The 13,531-nt window shown below is 51.6% G+C and overlaps 1 protein-coding gene across 1 annotated transcript in view; it reads right to left on the bottom strand.

The window, feature by feature from the left end:
- FAM163B (family with sequence similarity 163, member B) overlaps window positions 1–9,180 on the bottom strand; it is a 32,161-nt gene extending 22,981 nt beyond the window's left edge. The window contains exon 1 of the mRNA XM_010570823.1: window positions 8,909–9,180. The gene's annotated coding sequence lies outside the window, so the exon portion shown is untranslated. The remainder of the gene's footprint in view (window positions 1–8,908) is intronic.
- Window positions 9,181–13,531: the final 4,351 nt, after the last annotated feature.

Genomic DNA, 13,531 nt, shown 5'->3' with positions numbered 1-13,531 from the left:
CCTCAAAGAGCCGGGTCACCCCGCCCCCCGAGCCAGGGACACCCCCCCAGAGCCGGGTCACCCCCTCACAGAGCTGGGTCACCCCCTCAAAGAGCTGGGTCACCCCCTCATAGAGACAGGTGACCACCCCCCAGAGCCAGGTGACCCCCTCACAGAGCTGGATCACCCCCCCCCAGAGCCAGGGCACCCCCTCACAGAGCCAGGGACACCCTCACAGAGCCAGGTGACCCCCTCACAGAGCCAGGTCACCCCCCCACAGAGCCAGGGGACACCGTTTGGCCGAGGGAACCTTCATCCCCAGTGCTGGCGCAGGGAAAGCATCCCACTCCCCCCCGCCCGCAGGGGTTGCAAGGGGTCATGGGGAGAAAACCAAGGCAAACCCCGCAACATCCCCTGTTCAGCCCCGCAAGGGTCCCGGGGCATTTTACACCTGAGGTGACTTTGTCCCGTGCACCATTTAATCAGGAGCTGCACTGAGGTTTTTGCTGTCTGGTTTCGGTGGCAGCCACCCCTGGGGCGGGGAGCCACTCTCCTCTTCCCAAATTCGTGCCTGTTCCAGCACGGCCTCAGCTAATTGAGAAATCTTCGTCCACAGCTTTCCCTGAAGACATCGATGCCGTACAGGGCGCGTTGGGCACTAGCAGTGGTGATTCACAAGACTTCTTTAGTGTCAGGGTGTTACCATGTCCCAGAGCTAGAACGAGCAGCGTTTGGTAAAAGCAGAACTTTGGACAAAACCTGGTGATTCAAGCTGCCGCTGCCCCTCTAGCAGGTGGGCAACCTGCAGAGCCACTTGGCATGGAAAGAACCGTCACAGCCACCCGTGGAGGTTGTCCCCCATCCCCAAACCGGTGTGACAGTGAAACAAAAACTGCCCCAGCTCTCCCAGTGCATCCCCTGGGCTCGGTGGGCTGCTCGTCCCTGGGATCTCTGCAGAGATCTCTGCCTTCGCTCCCCCCCCGGGATGCTGGGCATGTCTCGGGGGGCCCTGCCAGCCCTGCCTAATTGCACACCCTGCCATCAGCCTCGGCTTGTCTGCGAGCTGTCAAACTCCTCGGGCAGCAGGGACCCTTCCACAGGCCACTGCCTCTTCCAGCCTCCCGGCGATGACGCTGGGAAGACGAGGGTGTTCAGCCTGGAGTGCCTCCGTCCGTCGGGACGCGTGACTTTTGTCCCGCAGCGTTCGTTTCCCTGGCCTGTCTTGCGTCTGCAGTCCCAAAGTTATTCCTAAGGGCTAACTTAATTTTTTCTCTTTGGCAGTTTTAGCCCATCGATACTTGTTCTGTCCTTGTTGACTGATGAGAATAATTAGTCTCTGGTCCTTTTATAGCACATCTGCTCTTTTTAAGATGGTATCGCTCATAGCACTCTTTTAATCTATAGAGAAGGAAACAGTTGCATTTAATTAATTGCTCTCTATATAAACTAATTACTGCCAGTAATTTCAGCACACTTTGCACGCAGTTCAAACGCCTGTGCAGAGATCTGAAAGGCAAGCCACCCAGTCTAATGACAAGAAATGAAAGCAAGGGGCAAAATACAGTTTATCTTTAGAGAGTCTACTTAAGCGTATTATTGTTTAATTATTATAGACGGTATCAGTTAGTACTAAACTGCCTATGTCATGGTTCCTGTCAGTTTTGCTTCAAGGTTGCTTGGACTATGTGCAAAAGATATTGAAAAGCTCTGCCAGGAAAAAAACCAATTTTAGTTTTTTATTACTTTTATGGGTCAAATGTCATTGTCTAGCAATTTATCATTGTATCTTTGTTCAGAAATATGAGCAATGGAGGTTCTTTGCTTGGGCCAATCATTTCAGTTTCTATGCCTGGACTCCTGTACTGCAATAAACAGCCTCCTTGCTCCACAGTGAATATGTCAAAGCAAATCTGCACTGATCTGAGCCCAGGATAGAAGCAAGGAAAAACGATGTTCTAACAAGGACTTAGCAAACACTTGAGCTGCCTGGAGTAAGTTTAGAGGTTGTTTTCTGGACTAACACAAGGTCTACTTACTTTAAGAGCAATTCTGTGAAGATCAGTTATCTATGAAGGAGACAAAGGTTTTTATAATATATTTCTATATTGCAATGGTGTGCAAGACCTCCATTGTGAGCACGGTCTCGTCGTGCTAGGAGCTGTACAAACACACAGCGCAAAGAGCCCGATCCTCTAGACTTTGCAACATAAATTTTTACAGAAAGAAAGTGCTAATTAGTATCTGCAGTTTGGAGCCAGTTGGTAGGCTGGAGAGCTGGCAGCTGGCCAGCCACAACTTTTCTCTACCCCTCTTGCCATTTGGGAAGTGTCCTGTGCCTGCCAAGTCTGGGGGATAAACAGACCGGCAGCAGCCAGGAGCCAAATCATTTGTAGGTTTTAAGTTCAGCATTCAGGTTATAATCACCTGCTTTCCTCCACCACTGCCAATGGGTTAGTCTCAGCATAAATCCTTCGGCGAGTTCACATATTCACACTCCTGCACCCCAAAATTCTTGGTTTCCTCTCACTTGACTCAGGACTTGGGATCAAACTGCCCAGGAATATCGTATGATCTCCCCATCTCTCAGCATCCAAGGCCACTCTCTAGGCTTTTTTCCCCCACCTCCAGCTTGCTCCATCCCCAGGGAGCAACTCGTAATGTACCGCCACTAAGCCCCACATGGCCGCTCGCTCGCTCCCCCCCTGCGGTGGGATGGGGGAGAGAATCAGAAGAGTGAAAGTGAGAAAACTCGTGGGTTGAGATAAAGACAGTTTAATAGGTAAAGCAAAAGCTGTGCGCACAAGCAAAGCAAAAAAAGGAATCCGTTCACCGCTTCCCATCGGCAGGCAGGTGTTCAGCCATCCCCAGGAAAGCAGGGCTGCATCACATGTAACAGTGACTTGGGAAGACAAACGCCATCACTCAGAATGTACCCCCTTCCTTCTTCTTCCCCCAGCTTTATATGCTGAGCATGATGTCATATGATATGGAATATCCCTTGGGTCAGTTGGGGTCGGCTGTCCCAGCTGTGTCCTCTGCCACCTTCTTGTGCCCCCCCAGCCTGCTCGCTGGTGGGTGGGGTGAGAAGCAGAAAAGGCCTTGACTCTGTGTGAGCACTGCTCAGCAATAACGAAAACATCCCTGTATTGCCAACACTGTTTTCAGCACAAATCCAAAACATAGCCTGTACTAGCTACTATGAAGAAAATTAACTCTACCCCAGCCAAAACCAGCACAAGGGCCTACGTGACCACAAACCACAACCAAATGTGGGTATTGCTGGGAGCGATGGGCTGCTGAAACACTGCCCAGCTTTCCGTTCGTCATCCCTGTGCTCCGCCAACCTGGGCGATAGTGGTGCTTTTTCTAGATTCAAGCCTCTTTCAGCAACCGCAATTTGGTGGACGCGACACAAATCAAGTGCGTGGCCTCTCAGAGGTGCAAAAAAACCCCAAACACCTGAAACAGGGTAGCAGAGGGCACTTAATATCGGTGAAGGATCACACTGCTTCAGCCAGTGCTTTGCTCCAACACAGCGTTAAGGCTCTAATAAACCAGCCCCACATGTTTTGCAGGCACACACCATGCACCTTCTGCCTGTCGCAGACCCTGGGAGTGGGTTTAGATGCAGCGGCCAGGTACAGTGACAACACGACCGTGTCATCACCTGCCAAATACTGTCTTTTTCTATTCCTAAGGGCAAGGCCTTTTCCTTTGCTGCTCTCTGGCATTTGTTTTTGCTTTAAGCTCCCCAGCAGTAAATAGGACCCCATGTGTGCAGCTTTGCAGGAGGAAGCTTACCTTCTCATAGTAACAGCTACTCTCTGGTCCTCATGGACATGGCAGGCACTTCGCTCTGCCTCTTCCCAACAGTTATGGAGGTGCCTTCTCTCAGACAGTCTCCAAGCTGATCCCAAATATTCATGATGGCAGCCTGAAAGGTCTCCACTGCATCATCCTCCTCTCACTGGGACACGAGTACATCCTCACAGCACCTCGGTCACCTTTGCTGGATTTAAATGCAAACCTTGTGTTTAGGTGAAAACAGCAGCCCGATCCCCAGGTTTGTCCTCTTCCATAGCAGCCCTTCTCCTCCCTGCTTTGATCACCCATGATGTAGGAACCACCTGGCTTATAAACACAGCCCTAACAACTGCCCATAATGGGGATCTTGCTTGGTGTCCCTCTTGCACCTACTGCTCCCTCCGCGGCTTACAGCTCTGATTCAGGCAGATATGGAGCTGAAGATGCCCTGGGACCTGCCACATGTTGCTCTAGGAGGTTTCTGTCCTTGAAGGTGACAAGCTCAGAATGCCAAGGGATGCATCTGCTTAAAAGAGTTAACAAAGCAACAACAGAGAAAAACTGCTTCTTAAATAAGTAGTTTTAACCTGAACAGATTAATTACCCAGTGCCACAAGCCAGCATGCTCCACACTCGCTGTGTTAAACATCCCCAGCCCGTGACCGACACCGTACGACAAGGCTCGTGGCAAGGTCACATCAACCTCAGCCAGAGCAACGTGGGTCAGAGGTGCTCTGAGAGAACGTGTGCTTGAAAGCTGCTCCGTGGTAGGGCTTGCCTGGCACATCATGTCGCATCGCACCCGTCAGCTCGTGCCTCTGCACCCGACGTGACGTGCCAGACTTGCTGGAATGTGATCCTGTGCAGCCGCGAAAGTGCCGACAAAAGAAAGGGCTTAGAGAGGCGGGGGGGAGTTTAGGGATGCTCACCGTGGATTTCCTCATGCCCCTTTACACAGGGCAGTCCTCACCCCAGAGGCATGAATATCGGGGGGCTGCTGGCCTGAAGGGGCACAGAAGGACCTGGGGGAATAATCCTTCCATGGGTACCTGGGCCATGGTGGGAATAGTGCAGAGCCTTCTGTCACAGCCTTGGAAAGCCAAAGACACCGTATCTCCTGGAAACACCTTCTCCTTCAAGTTTATTGACCCCTTTAAAGTTGTCAAGAGGTTTGTAGGACAAGTACTCCCTGTACAGAAGCCATGTTCAGTTTTCTGAAGGAAAACATCATTATCCACTATTTCTACCCTTTATTAGACCTTCTGCTAACTTGTCTGTAACAAGTATGCAGGGCCTCCAGCCTTCGTCATTCAATGCACCAACACTTTTGCTAAGTTGATGTCCCGGTTTCGGCTGGGATAGAGTTAGTTTTCTTTCTAGTAGCTGGAAGAGTGTTATGTTTTGGATTTAGTATGAGAAGAATGTTGATAACACACTGATGTTTTCAGTTGTTCCTAAGTAATGTTTATACTAAGTCAAGGATTTTTCAGCTTCTCATGCCCAGCCAGCAAGAAGGCTGGAGGGGCACAAGAAGTTGGGAGGGGACACAGCCAGGACAGCTGACCCAAACTGGCCAAAGGGGTATTCCATACCATCTGACATCATGCCCAGTATATAAACTGGGGGGAGTTGGCCAGGGATGGGAGGGGGAGCAGATTGCTGCTCGGGAACTAACTGGGCATCAGTTGGTGAGTGGCGAGCAATTGCATTGTGCACCACTTGTTTTGTATATTCCAATTCTTTTGTTATATTATTATTATTATTATTATCATCATCATCATCATTATCATTATCATTACCATTACCATTATTTTCTTCCTTTCTGTCCTATTAAACTGTCTTTATCTCAACCTGCAAGTTTTACTTTTTTCCCGATTCTCTCCCCCACCCCACTGGGTGCGGGGGGAGTGAGCAAGCAGCTTAGTTGCTGGCTGGGGTTAAACCACAACAGCTGATAAAGCTGCATCTTCAAACTCCTCAGGCTCTTTTGGCCCCATGTCCTCTCCTGGATTGTCTCCTTCTGATGCTGATCCTCACTTGCTGTGTAATCTTCAGGAAGCAGCTTAGTGCCAGAAAGCAATGGCTAGAGGAAAAGCAACAAGAAAGGCTGGCATCAAAGAGCAGAGCCCCACGCAGAAGGGCTCAGCACCAACCCACCACCCTGAAAACTCACACGGCAGACAGCCCTTCCCCTGGATCACATATCCACAGCAGATTCCAGCTCCTTTTGCTGTTTTTCCTACCAAATTGAAGAAGAAATCTTCCTCACCACTCTGGAGATGTGAGAGGTCACTTCATGAAAATTAAGATGGGTCCTGCATAAATCAGGGATGGTGGGTAATGCGGGAGGGCAATGCAGGGTGCCCTACATCTGAAGAGCAACAACTGGATTTGGTGTGTTTTTAAATGATAAAGCAGATCTTTCCTTACTGAGTTTGGTATTCTCCACCACATGTTCGATAATGAAGCACGGAAAGATGTCTGCTTGGACTCACAGGGGAGAGATAGGAGAGAAAACAAGTGGACGGATGGTCGTCCCATGGTGAAGGGCATCTGGAAGGCCAGGAGGGAGCTGAAACAGCCGTGGGCTGGGAACATCACCCACAGGTGAGCATGGAAGATGGGAAGAGAAAGCCACTGATGGACACTGGGAGCTCGGGGGGTAGCACCTGCTGGGAAGAGAAGAGCCATCATCGTGATAGGACTGGAGCAAGCTTGTCATGCCTCTCTTGCAGAACGAGGCTAAAGCAGAGTTTATCCTGCTTGGAGCATCTTTTGCAGGGACACATGAATCTGTGTTACAATGCGTGGAGATGGTTATTGCAAAGCCACTTTATTTATGGTGTTTTTATTGGCAGGGGAGTGGGAGTGCAATACAATTTTAGCCACTCTGATGTCTCCATCTCCCTTACATCCCACCTCCATTTCTAGAGCAGTTTTTTTCTTTAAATTATATGATTCCTCAAACTGTACAAGGGACTTTCTGTACCTGAGATGGTACAGGATTAGCTGGATAGTCTTGCTGAGCAGGGTCAGGTGTGGGCAGTTCTGGGAGAGTTGATGACTGTACGTCTCCACCACCACCACCAGTCCTGGTCCCCACCAGCTGCAGGCAGCAGGATCTCTTTGCATATGGCAGAAATAGGGTAGGGCCAAGATCTGCGTGAAGCTCAGCTAAGATGAACTTGAGCATGAAAAATGATGCACTTCACACATGATCTGCAGGGACCCCAGCTCTCGGGCACGAGCAGGGTCAGTAAGCAGCCTAGCCAGTAGCACTTTTTTGATCATTTTAGAAAGATCCTGTTGAAGACCGGAGGGAGTCTCCAGAGCTACCGAGTCCGAGACCACTGCTTGGTTATGCTCCACTTCTCAAAGCTAACACAAATTTCTCCCACCTCCCACTGGCACTATCCACTGGATCACGCAACCTGTTATAAACAAACCCAAAGAACACTTTTGTCTCTTCCTGTCCTTTTCAGATATTTTGGGTATTTGTAGCAATCTCTCCTGTTTATATAACAAAGCCACAGCCCAGTGTTTGTGGCACCATATCCATGGTAACCCTAATATAGCATGCACAGGCGACTAGATTTCATTAGGTGGCTCAGCTGCGGCAGCACCAGGGAGGGAATTTCTCCGGGCTGCTGAGCTGCGCAAGCAGCCTGGTGGGAAGGGGTCTGGCTGCCCACCCGACCTCAAGCGCCTGGCGAGGCAGCACCTCCCAAAGAGCAAATGATACTCTCCTTTCGCTAACTTTAGCCTTTCTCCTGCTCTCCCATCACCAGCTCACCATGGTACAGTGCTAGGCACAGCCCGTCCACCTGCCTTTAACTCTGCAGAAGAGCCGTGGGTGCATGGCTGGACCAGAAGGAGAAGCAGAAGAGACGGGAGCTGCTCAGCCTCCTCCATGCACGGCAGTTCTCGCCTCCGCTGCTGGAGCAGGAGCAGCAGGACCGAGCCGTAAAGAGCAGCTGAGGTCCAATTCTGTCTCCGATTTGGGGACACTCCTCTGGTGGCAGTGGGGACATCTCACTGCACAGTTGGGGCTGCGTCCCTTTCGGATGCAGTCCTCAGCGGGGATGAGGCGGGGGCATTACTTGGTGTAAGAGAGAGAAAATTTGGCCCTGAGGAAGGCAAAAAAGAGAAACAGGTGAGGAGAAAGCAAGAAGTTGGAACGAGCAGAGGCTTAGCAAGGGGGATGTTACAGCATTTGTTGCTCTCGTGCTGGAAGGGACAAACTCATGTGCAAGGAGGAGGGAATGGCTCTTCCCACCCACCGCTGCTGGGTCACGGTCTCCTCCAAGTGTCCCATCTTGGTTGGCACCCAGCACGTTTGCAGGTTAAATAGCAACTGCTGCAGTCACATGTGGAGATTCCCATGCAGTCCCATGCAAAACAAAGCAGCTCAGAGATAACCACCCCGAATCGTTTGCACCATGGCCCTGCAAGGCCCGGATGACATAGAGACATTAAATACTCACCTGTGCTTCCGTCAGGCAAATGCAAACTCAGATTTGCGGCCCCAGCACCCTCTCGGTGCATGACGAAGCCAACGAGCAGCCTACAGATCCCTTCTGGTTTGTTATGGGAACAGGACTGAGCAAAGTGATCCTTTTAAAAGGATAAACAATTCTCCCAACCGAGGGATGTATATCAAATAGTTCCTGTGAGCCACAGGGCTGGTCCAGACTCTGTAGCTCTGGCATGAAGGGTGAGGGGTGGATCTGGCCAGAGAAACCGCACACAGCGTCAATCAGGACATGGGTCCCTGCACGATTGCCCATCCACGTGAGCATCTCCCCTACATGCCAGCCCTCTCTTCCTCCTCCTCATACCATGTCGGGTCCAGCCTGAGTCAGACACTGCCTAACCTCATCAGCACCAAGGCAAATTCGATCCTGGCGCTGGCTGGCCACTGACAGGGGCTGCGAACGGCAGAGCCCGCGGGGCATGGAGAGCTGCACCGGCCATACGGGAGCAGACAGCCAGCTTCCCTTCCCTCCCTGCCCTTGCCCAAATTGAATTTCCATTTATGTTAGCGAGGCAATGGATTATAGCTTGGAGGGGTGCTGCCTGCTTCAATCCCTAATTTGGTGCATCAATTGTGTTTAAACCTACTTACCTGTAAGTCAGTCTCTGTTCCAGGCAGGCAGCCCTCGTCTCCTGCCGATGGAGGCAGCTGCTTCGCGGAGCTCCTCGCCACAAGTGTCGGGCACTGCTGCTTTCAGAGTTCTGGAAACCACAGCTTATCTCGCTTTAGGGCTGGCTTTGCATCCAGGGTCACTAATGGCAATGAAAGGCTTTAGCACATCGCCAGGAGGGTTTTGACATGGCACTTTGCAGAAGATGGGGCCAGTAACACCGGGTGGAGGATTAACGCTGCTGCCTGGGTTTGTACAGCATCCAGCACAGCCGAGCTGGGGCCTGGGGGACACATCTGAGCACTATCCATTAACAGTAGCCCTTCTCTGGGGCTCACAGCATGCCCCAGGTATTCCCTGTGCATTACTGAACCCTTAGCTCTTTTCTGCCGGGGGCGGTTGGCAGGGTCTGCCTGGCGCGGGGCAGGGGGATGTGCAGGGATGCCGGAGTCTCATCTCCAGCACAGGATGCTCCCATGCAAGCACCAGCGTAATCGTGCTGGCTTTAGCTCCGGCAAGAGCTCGCAGGTGGGCAGAAAGCCACTGCCGCTGCTCTGCCTTTGAGGAAAGGGTCTGAACCCACGGCTCCCATCCCGCAGCCCTCCCGGTGTTCCTCCCGGCAGCCGGCCCGCGGGAAGCCACTCTGCATCAGCCCTGAGCGGTCAGAGTTTTGGAGTCAGGAAACTGGCATTTCTACATCTGATTGAAGTCTTAAAATAAACACCCAGAGCAGTGAGTGGAAAGCTGGATCCTCGCTCCTCGCCTGGATTTATGAGCAATGAGCAGGGAGAAACTGAAGCAGGGAGAGAGAGATGTACATAATATTTTTTCTCTTTAAATAAATTCTCACTGCTTATCTGCAAAGTTCAGCTGTTTTCAAGCTGACCTGCCCATGTTATGCTGCTCCACTGCAAATTCCTTCTGTAGAGGAAAGCTCAGGAGCTCCACTTGCACATGCCAGCAACCTGGGGGTTTCATCTCTGATAGACAGAGGCAGAACTCGTTAGCTAAGGACCCCCTCCCACCCCTGGGTGAGGATCATTTGCCTTCCTGGCATGCTGGCAGCTCAGCTTCTTTCCCTTTACAATGAGGAAAAAAAGCCAAGAGAAGTGGGTGAATCTGTGCTTGGAGGAGGTCAGAAATGGGGCAAGGCAAAAAAAATCTGTTCTCAGGGGCTTTTGTAACGCAGCCAGGGCTGGAGGACGAGGGACATCCATCTGACGCTTTCAGACAAGGATCTCAGAGCACAGTGTGCATCCAGGAATGAGCCCAGGAGCCTCAGGCAAAGCAGTGGGAATGCTGCCTCCTCCTTCAGGAAGATGAGTGGAGTCCCGGATCGGTTGAGGTGCGGACCCAGCTCCTCGGGCAGGGAGCCCAGGGCACCGCGGGGGTTCGGTTCACACCTCCAGCAAGTATGGCCCCAAGAGCTGTCATGGTGGAAGCCTTCCCAGGCGGCTCTAATGGCCTCCTCCTGCATGTTACGCTAGCTGGCCGTGTGCTTTTAAAGCTGGCACCAGCAGCAGCGGGAGGGCTGGTGTGGGGCCGGGCTGTGCGCTGGAGTCACTGTACCCGTGGGGTGTGGGATGGGGCTGAGGGATGCGCTTGTCTGGGAGAGCTCAGCTTTCCGGCTTTCTCTCTGCTTTGGCCTTTTGCCTGATAAAGCTGAATGAGAGACCAAAACCTCTAAGCAGCAGGTCACCCGACAAGGAGAGACACTCCGGATCAGTTGCCGCATTCCTGAGTAGCGGTTGTGTCTTAGGACAGTAAAACCTCATTGAATTTAACATAGAGATGCACACATTGATGATTCATTAAAACACTGAATCTATTTCCTCTCATTACACAGGGCTGGGAAACATGGATCTGCTCCCGTGACATTGCTGCAAGGACCACGAGTGAAACCCAAGATCCAAAGGGGACCGGAGGGGACTCCACACCGAAGGCATCTGAGAGCATCGCTTGTCATGTGAGCTGGCATTAATAAAACAAGACCACAAACTCCAAGACTAAAGCAAGGCAGTGTGTGTGTATCAAAGAGCTTGAGGCGGTTCATTATAATTCCAATTAACGTAGAAAAGTTAATAACCAAAAGAGAATACATCAGCCTTTAAATAAACGAGAAGGCGGAGGGGAAGAGACAAAAGGTATCTTTAAACTGGAGCCAAAATCCCAGCTGCTACAAAAGTGAAGAAATAACAAATATTTAACTTCTCTAAAAGTCCAGGCAGGTAGAACATTCAACAGGAGCCAAACCAGGGTGGGAGAGGAGCTGGGCTTTGCATGGGGATCCTTATTTTTGCTTAAATGGTGTGCTGGGTTTGGAAGGGTGAGAAATATTTCACACAAAGGCAAAAAGTGAAGTGAAGCGAAGAGAGAAGGGTTTAATTTCTGGCCATTTGGGTGAAATTAGTATTTTCTCTGGCATTTAGCTTTGCAGGGAAAATATTTCAAACACTGTCAATATTACTTAATGCCTAGGAGCTCAGACAAGGCCCTGCTTGTGGTCAGGGCTCCTTTGTGCTAACTGCATCGTTAGAAAGCAGAATAGCAAATCTCAAAGCCTGCAGCATCTCCCATTTGACTTCCTATTCCTGAGATACTCCACATCATGGGATAATTATCTAAATCATCAGTGCGGGGTGGATATTCTCTCCTTGTCCCATCCCAGAGTGATCCCATCCGAAAGAAGCAGCACATCCCAGGTGCTGCCTGCCCAGTGCTAAACTCTGTACTGCACTGATGAAAAACTCCCAGGAGGAAAACACAGACAGCGACGTTGACCCACACGTGGTCACCACGTCCTCAGCAGCACCAGGACCGGAGAGCCAGGGCAGCACTGCTGGACTCTCGTTTCTCCCAGGTGCTCTCAGGGGTGAAATCCTGGCAATGCCAGCACTGCAAAGCCCCCCGGGCCGCCAGGGTGAGGGGCCCATTCCCTGGCACTGCTGGGTGGGGAAGAGCAGCCCGGAGCTGGCGGGGCAGGAGCCTGAGAAGGGCTGAGTTCTTTTCCCAGGACAGTTATTAACCCAAAATGTAATTTTCCACCTGGAAAAGTAAATTGAGTCCCTGAGGTGTCCTTCACAGGCGATATATCCCTGTGGGGTATTTTGGAGGAGGATAGGAGAAGGGATTCATAATCCCCAGCAGTAAGTACACTTCCTCACTGCAGTCCCCATCGCCTGCCTACTCCAGCCATCGTGGCTGACTCTGTTCCTGTTCCCCGTGTCCTCTGAGGCGCTTGGATGAACGGTACAGCACGCTGCTAATAACGTGCCGTTCATTCTAATTTTCTTCCCTGATTTCTTTGAGCATTAACAAGCTGGGGTGACTCTGCTCTGGTTTGTACCCTTTCTGTCCTCAGCTGCTGGGAGCCTGTGGGGCTGTCTCCAACGCTGGGGTGTGCAGGAAAGACCCTGTGAGATGCCAGGACCCCAGCTCAGCACGGCCAGGCTGGCTCTACCCTGCTAAAATAAACTCTTGCAAAATTTTCTTGGAGATGTGATCACAATTACATGTAAAACTATTATTAACAGGTTAAAAAATGGATGGAGACTGAGATGGGAAGAGCACAGCCATCTCCTACAGCATCTCTGACTGAGCAATCTGGCTTGCTGGAGCAGAAGGCACCATTGCCACCACCCAAAAAGGACATGTCCTCTCCTGGGACCCTCCCTCTGGACCTGCCTTGACACCTCCAAGATCTCCAGCAAACGACACCACAGTTGGCTCAGAGAGGTTCATTTTAAACCCCACAGCAACTACAGGACTGCGGGGCTCTTAGTTGCTTGACTCGGCTCAGCTTTCAGCAGCATCTCATGCAAACGTGTCCCCAGGGAGGCCAAAAATAAATAAACACAGAAATGGCTTCCCGGACTTCGTGCCATTGGCGGGGCCTCGGGGAGGGAACGTGCAGCGGGTCCCCGCGGTGCAGCCCAGACCTTGGCACAGCCTGAGCAGCACGCCGCAACAGGATTTGGGGGGAGCCGAGGGGTCCCCAGGGTGTGCTGGGGCCACCCGACCTGCAAGCCATGAACCTGTGTGGTTACTCAGAAGAGCAAAAAGAAAACAGGGATGCACACAGTGATACCCTGACCTGCACCCAGCAGAGCATGGGCAGGGAGAGGGACTGGGATTCTGTGTCTGGCAGCTGACCCTGGGCTTTGATTCCCCCAGTCTGGCCAGCTTTTGGGTAGTAAGTGGTCCCAGTCTGGGGAACATGGGGATCTGCGGCTGGGATTGCTCGTGGGGCTATCCCGGAGCTTTTGCCCCACAGAGGGCAGGCAGGGCTGGCTGCAGAGCTGGGCGAGAGGCACCGCAAGCAGGGCAGAGCGCGTCCGCACAGGGCTCGGCAAGAGCAGCTTGCAAGTAAACAGCCCTTTCCAGCCACTAAGGAAGATTTAAGAGCGAATAACATCAGCCCAGTCGAATTCAATTGCTATTGATAATGTCCATGTGCAATTAGAGCCAATTAAGGGGAGGCAGGGAATGACAAGTGTTTGGCCAGGAGGTGGGGGGGGGGTCAATACAACAAACCAATTTCCCAACAACCAAATGCAATTAAAGAATATCACTTACCCAGCTTGCCCAGGAGGGCCAGCGCATAA

The sequence above is a fragment of the Haliaeetus leucocephalus genome, unplaced genomic scaffold, assembly GCF_000737465.1.
Source record: "Haliaeetus leucocephalus isolate CR32 unplaced genomic scaffold, Haliaeetus_leucocephalus-4.0 Scaffold306, whole genome shotgun sequence".
NCBI lineage: Eukaryota > Metazoa > Chordata > Aves > Accipitriformes > Accipitridae > Haliaeetus > Haliaeetus leucocephalus.
This window is presented reverse-complemented; position numbering and strand designations above follow the sequence as displayed.